Source organism: Galeopterus variegatus, unplaced genomic scaffold (genome assembly GCF_000696425.1).
Source record: "Galeopterus variegatus unplaced genomic scaffold, G_variegatus-3.0.2 Scaffold9965, whole genome shotgun sequence".
NCBI lineage: Eukaryota > Metazoa > Chordata > Mammalia > Dermoptera > Cynocephalidae > Galeopterus > Galeopterus variegatus.
The window spans coordinates 46817-53119 of NW_007736076.1; positions in this window are offsets into that span (position 1 = coordinate 46817).

Sequence of the window (6303 nt, forward strand, 5' to 3'; positions counted from 1 at the left end):
AACAAATATAAATACAGAAAGATTCCTGTTCTCAAGGAGCTCATATATTTTGCCACTCTGAAATGGAATCATAATCTCTTTCTGGAAAGCACTTAGCATAGTGCCAGACATATAGTACATTTTCTATAAATGGATGCCATTATTACTTATTATTTCTTTGAGACTAGATGGCAGAGTAAAAAGTAGAATCAAGAATGGGAAAGGAAATTGCAACTGTTAAGATACTTTTGGAGGCAGGTAACAGAAAACCCAACTTAAATGGCTTAAACAGTAAAGAAGATTTATTGGCTTTCCTAACTAGAGAGTGCACAGGTAGGGTAATTGGTTATGATTCAGCCAGGGCTTTGGCTTCATTCTTTTGGTACTACTCTCCCCCTACATTGTCTTTATCCTCTGGCTGGTAGCAAAATAACTATAATAATTCTAGGTTTCACATTTGCACACAACATCCAGAGAAAGAGAGAATTCAACTCTTCTAGTGGCTCTCTTAAAAGTGAGCGAACTCTTTCCTTTAAGTCCCAGTAAACCTCCTTTTTCATCTCATTGGTACCAACTAAATTTCAAGCCTTTTTCTCATTCTCAACAAATTCCTTGGCCACAGAATGCTACGGAATGCTTGGCTGAGTCTAGGTTATTGACCCAGGTATTGTAAGAGGATGAGATTGCTAGATCAGTTTAGAATGGCCTTCTCATACTGCAGTAACAGCCAACCCCCAAATCCTAGTGGGTTAATACAACTAAAATTTATTTCTTGCTCTCACTACATGCCACTGTAGGTCAGCAGGGGGAGCTCTACCATTATAGTCACCCTGGGACCCGGGCTGATGGAGGCTTCCTCTTGACACGTGCTTTAGCAATCACTGCAACTGTGGGGGCTGGGGGGTGGGGGTGGGGGTGCTGGTAAATTATATACTGGCTTTTAAAGGCTTCTGCCTGGAAGTGACATGTATCACTTCTATTCACATTTTATTGGCCAAAACAAATCACATGGCCACCACCAACTTTAAAAAGCTTAGAAATGTAATCCTATATGAATAGCCCTAATTACTACTATAATTACCCTTGGCTCAATCAGGACCAACTGTGGAGATGACTGTAGAGTTAGCTTCTCCTGAAGCACGTGTACTTCCTAGGGAAATGGATCCTTTAGCAAAAAATTAGGTATTTTTAGAAAGGGAGCAATGAATGCCAAGTAGGCAACCAATAATATTTACTATAGAAGTTGTAGAAAGGCAGACTGATCTCAAACATCAAAGAAATGGAGAAAGCAAGATTATGAAAAGATCGGCAAAGGTTGAGGAAAACAGAAGCAACCACTGTGGGAATGTAGCCACCTGGAGATCTGTACAACAGAAAGAGCCCAGATGAAAATAGGCAGCAAGGCCAGTAATGCATGAGTTAGTAGTACCTTTGGTTCTCATTTCCCAGCTCAGGAGTGGAAGCATGAAAAAGCAAATGAGGAAAATAGGTCAAAAGGATGAAAGATTTGAGGGGCTTTGTGGTAGGTCTTGGGTTGTTCAAGTTAGAAGATTGAAGAAGTCAAGGGGTTCTCAAACGGGCAGCAGGGCCAGAATTATAATATTACCTGGAACAAAAGTCATATTCTTAAAGTAGGATAAATCCTTAAGAGGAGCCTGTAACAGTAACAAAGATTTGTGGTAGGTAGTACAGATGAAGTGAAATCTGAATGTAGAAAATGGAGGACAGCCCATCTGAAAGAGATACTGAAACACAGGTGAGACCTTCTGTCCCACTGGACCTACAGGAGTTAGAGAAAGGAGGTCTCCATGGGAGAAGACAGTGCAAGTTTACATTAGAGCCATGTTTCTACCCAGGGGAGACAACACAATATAAAAGAAAGAACTCTAGATCTGCAGTCAAGAAACTTGCGTTTGAATCCCAGTGACTATAAATAGCTTGATGTGGGTGAATCATTATACTTTCTTTCAACTTGCTTCCTCAGCTGAAGAAAGAGGGTAATAATGCCTCCTCTGTCTTCCTCAGAGCTTTATGTGAAGATCAAATGAGATAGGAAAGCCCTTTGACAGACTAAACAACCCTAGTGTATGTATGAAGCCATGATACTGATGTGGGTCAATGGGATGAGTTAAGAATGCCTGGGATGTAAGCGAGATGCTATCTCCAACTGAATAAGGCCGATGAGGAAAGGGTGAAGATGAAATGGAGATATCAGTGAGCTGATAGGCCTTGTCTTGCTCAAGATTTTTAACCACAAGTGATAGAAACCCAACTCAATGGGCCTAAGAATTTTAAAAAATGTATTGACTAATGTAATAGAAATAATTGTAAGGGTAAAAATGGCTTGACATGTGGCAGGATTCAGGTACTCAAGTGTTGTGGCTGGAAATCTGTCTCTCTCAACCTCGAATCTCTGCCTTCCTCTGTGTTGGTTTCATTTTCAGACAGATTGCCTCAACTGGTGACTAAGATTGCCCCCAGCAGCTACCAGTTATGTTTTGCTGACTTAGTAATACTTGTAGGAAAAGAATGCTTTTTTCTTTTTTCAATAAAAATCCTGGGGTAACTCTGTCTGGCCTGGATCATATGCCCCTCTCTGAATCAACCACTATACAGGTGTCAATCCCAGCTAAATCACATGGTAGGGAGGGAATGCAAACTGTGGGGGAGCAAGTGAAAACCAGCCATGTTCACCATAGGAAGCAGGCTTAAGAGGCTTGTTCCAGAAGTGATGATTGTGGAGAAGAGGATGCAGGACAGAGGAGGGAAGATAATCAAGGGAGGATTCAAGGCAGAGGGAGAGTATCACTTATGGAGAAATGGAAGTTCAAAGAGGGACTTACCAAGTGCACTTTGAGGGACAGTGGACAGATGCTGAAACAGAGATGTGTATCAAAGAAGCAGAGGACAGCGAGGTCATATTTAAGAATTCCCAAACTAGGCCAATTCACTCTTTGAAAAATAGTGGTTTAGGAAGGAAAAGCAGCCACTGTCATGTACTTTTAGTTAGTTCTTTGCTTGGTAGGTGTTTGTGTTCCCAAATGTTGGCTGGGGTGGAGAGGTAGGAAGGCTGCATCAGTAGGAAGGAGCTAGACAGCTAGAATGATGATGGAGACATGGACGTAGATGCCCCTAACACTGCAGTAATTTTATAGCTTAATGAGCCTCGGTGGAAAAAGCAACAAAGTATCACTAAATTTACCACGAGTTACAGCCTGTCAAAGAGATGTGAAATGTGACTGACACGTACCGCATGGTAGGTCCTTTTTACCCACACATTAAACATAAAGGCCCACCCTGTCTTGCCTTTTTTCCCCTCTCCTACATACACATTACACCTGCACACAGGCACACAGCAGCAGGAAAGGATTCTCTTGGAACATTGTCAGAATCACTCTTCAGACCTCTCAGGTAGGTCACTACTCTGAAATGAAAAGCCGCCAGCCTCCCATTTTTGAAGCTGGTAGAATAGGGCTGATTAAAGCTGACTTCAAATTGAACAAATACTGTGAGTTCTGGATCCATCTTCTGGATGCTAACAACTGCCATCACAATCACCCCTGATACTGGTACAATTCTAAACATATTCAAACAGAAGGGCCTCACCTCCATGCTTAACCAAATGAAGACATGAGCCAACTTCTGACCCTGAACTTGAAGCCTTGACTGTGTGACAGAAAATTGGAGCACAGAGATCACAGTTCCAGATTAGGGGACCAGAAGACCAGGATGAGTCCATATTATGACTTAGAGTCTGGAATCCAGGAATAGATATAAAGGGCAAGTTATTAGCACCACACTCTCCCGAGTGAGCCATGGGCTGGCCCAATAAAGGGCAAGTTAGAAAACCTAATTCCTTCAGGGAAAAAAACACCCAGAACTCCTGAATTCTTACTTCGTATGCACACCTCCTATTAATCTGTCCTGTGTAGGTATTGCCAGGAAAGATTCTCTGATCACGAACCCTAGAGTTCTGCTATTCTCTGTTGACTCCCACATCCAAAACAGATACCTTGGTTACCAGGCCCTATCTACTCCCCACTGAATGACAGTAATTATTGCATACAATGCAGAAAGAAATATTAGTTAAAAAACAAACAAACCAGATAACCAGCAATTCCTACGTGTATACCCCCCCAAATTGAAAATAATCAAACAAATACTTGTACACAAATGTTTATAGCAGCAATACTCACAATAGCCCAAATATGGAAACCACCTAAATAACTATCAATAGCTGAATAAACAAACAAATTGTGATGTATACATATAATGGAATATTATCCAGCCATAAAAAGGAATGAGATATTGATATATGCTACAACATGTATAAACCTCGAAAACATAACGCTAAGTGAAAGCAGCTAGACATAAAGATCACATACTGTGCGATTCCACTTATATGAAATAGTCACAATACTAAATCCATGGAGATAGAAGATTGATGGTTGTCAGGGCTTGGGGGAAGGGAAAGGGGGAACAACTGCTTAATGGGTACTGGGTTTTCTTTTGGGGTGATGAAAGTGTTTTGGAACTGGACAGAGGCGGTGGTTACACGAAATTGTGAATATACTAAATGCCACTGAATCATTCACTTTAAAATGGTTAATTTTATGTCATGTGAATTTCACCACAATAAAAAAAAAGGCAGAGGGATGCTGACTCATCTGGCATACACATTTATCCCCTTATACCATCCCTTCTTTCTACTTGAAGGTGAAGGTGGATCAGCTATTAGGAAGCCACAAGCATTTGCCAAGGCAGGCTGAGTGTAAAAAACAAAGGAACCCAGGTCTTTGATAACATGAATCATCAACCACAGAATCATCAATTTTATTAAGAGAAAATTAAAACCCCTAGTTGATTTAAAAACAAAAGAAAGAAATAGCACAATCTTTATACTTTACAACTTTCTTTAAAGAACATTCTTAACAGACTAAATGAACAAATTCACACGCAAGCCTTTGGTTAGATGTATTTGTTTTGTTTTCGTCCTTTTTTTTTTGAGACCGGCCGCACCGCGCTCAGCCAGTGAGCGCACCAGTCATCCCTATATAGGATCCGAACCCGCGGCGGGAGTGCCGCTGCGCTCCCAGTGCCGCACTCTCCCGAGTGCGCCACGGGCTCGGCCCTAGATGTATTTGTTAGATGTACTTTTGGTTAGGTGGCTTCACTGGTTGCTGGGAAAATGCCCTTCGTTACACAGATCAGCACTCACCATCTGTCAGCATTCCAAACAGAAAGTTCTGACAGAAAATACAAAATAGCATCACAGACATTAGGTATACAAATAATGACAGAAATGGAAAATAGCAACTTTTAATATAAGAGCTGTAGTTTACTCCTGGCCTGAAGAAGCTGCCACATAATTGTTTATTCACTCAAAAAACTTGTATTGATGATTACTTACTGTGTGCCAGGCATAGAGCCAGGGATATGAGCCAGAATACTACACAGCGAGCAATAAAGATAAAGCCTCTGCTCTCGTGGAGCTTACATTCTAGCTAGGGTGGTCGTGGGGGAGGTGTAGGGGGAGACAGACAAACACATGAGCAAGTTAACATACAATATATTAATGTAATGCATGCCGATCAACGCACTGGGCCTCCAACTCTCCTCTGATTTAGGACTGGCTCTTAGCTCTTCCATCTCTGGCATGGCTTCACAGGGTGCTCAGGTTCCTCAGTTACCCAGAAGTCAGCAGCTTTTTCAATATCACACCAATGGTCTCAGTAATTAAAAAGTTCTCAGTTCTGTATCACCATTGCTACCAGTTTCCCTCCATTCTATCTTACTTCAGGAAAAAAGCAAATGAACAAAACACCTCACCCTAACCATCCCCACCATCCCCACAAGGGGAAAAAATAAAGCAGAAGCAAAATCCATTATTGTTCCCAAGAACAAAGAGCCTACAAACAAAACAAAGCCTAACTTTCTGGTAGAGAGTAGGGGAGGAGGGGAGGGTAGGCACAGCCTTCGGGTCAAAAAATTGTGTATAAGGAAAAATGCAAATAATCAAGTACAATACATATGGTTAATCGCTTACTTAAGAATGTGTAACTCTAGCACCTGAAGAAAATGCCCTAGAACAAGCACTGTCCAATAGAAACATAATGCAAGCTACAAATGTGAGCCATTTATTCAGTTTTAAATATTCTAATAGCCACATTAAAGGAAGTAAAAAGAAACAGGTGAAATTATTTTTAATAGTATATTTTCTTTAATTCAACAAATCTATGGGCTGGCTGGTTGGATCAGTTGGTTAAAGCACCATCTTATAACACCAAGATCAAGGGTTCTGATCCCTGTACCAGCCAGCCATCC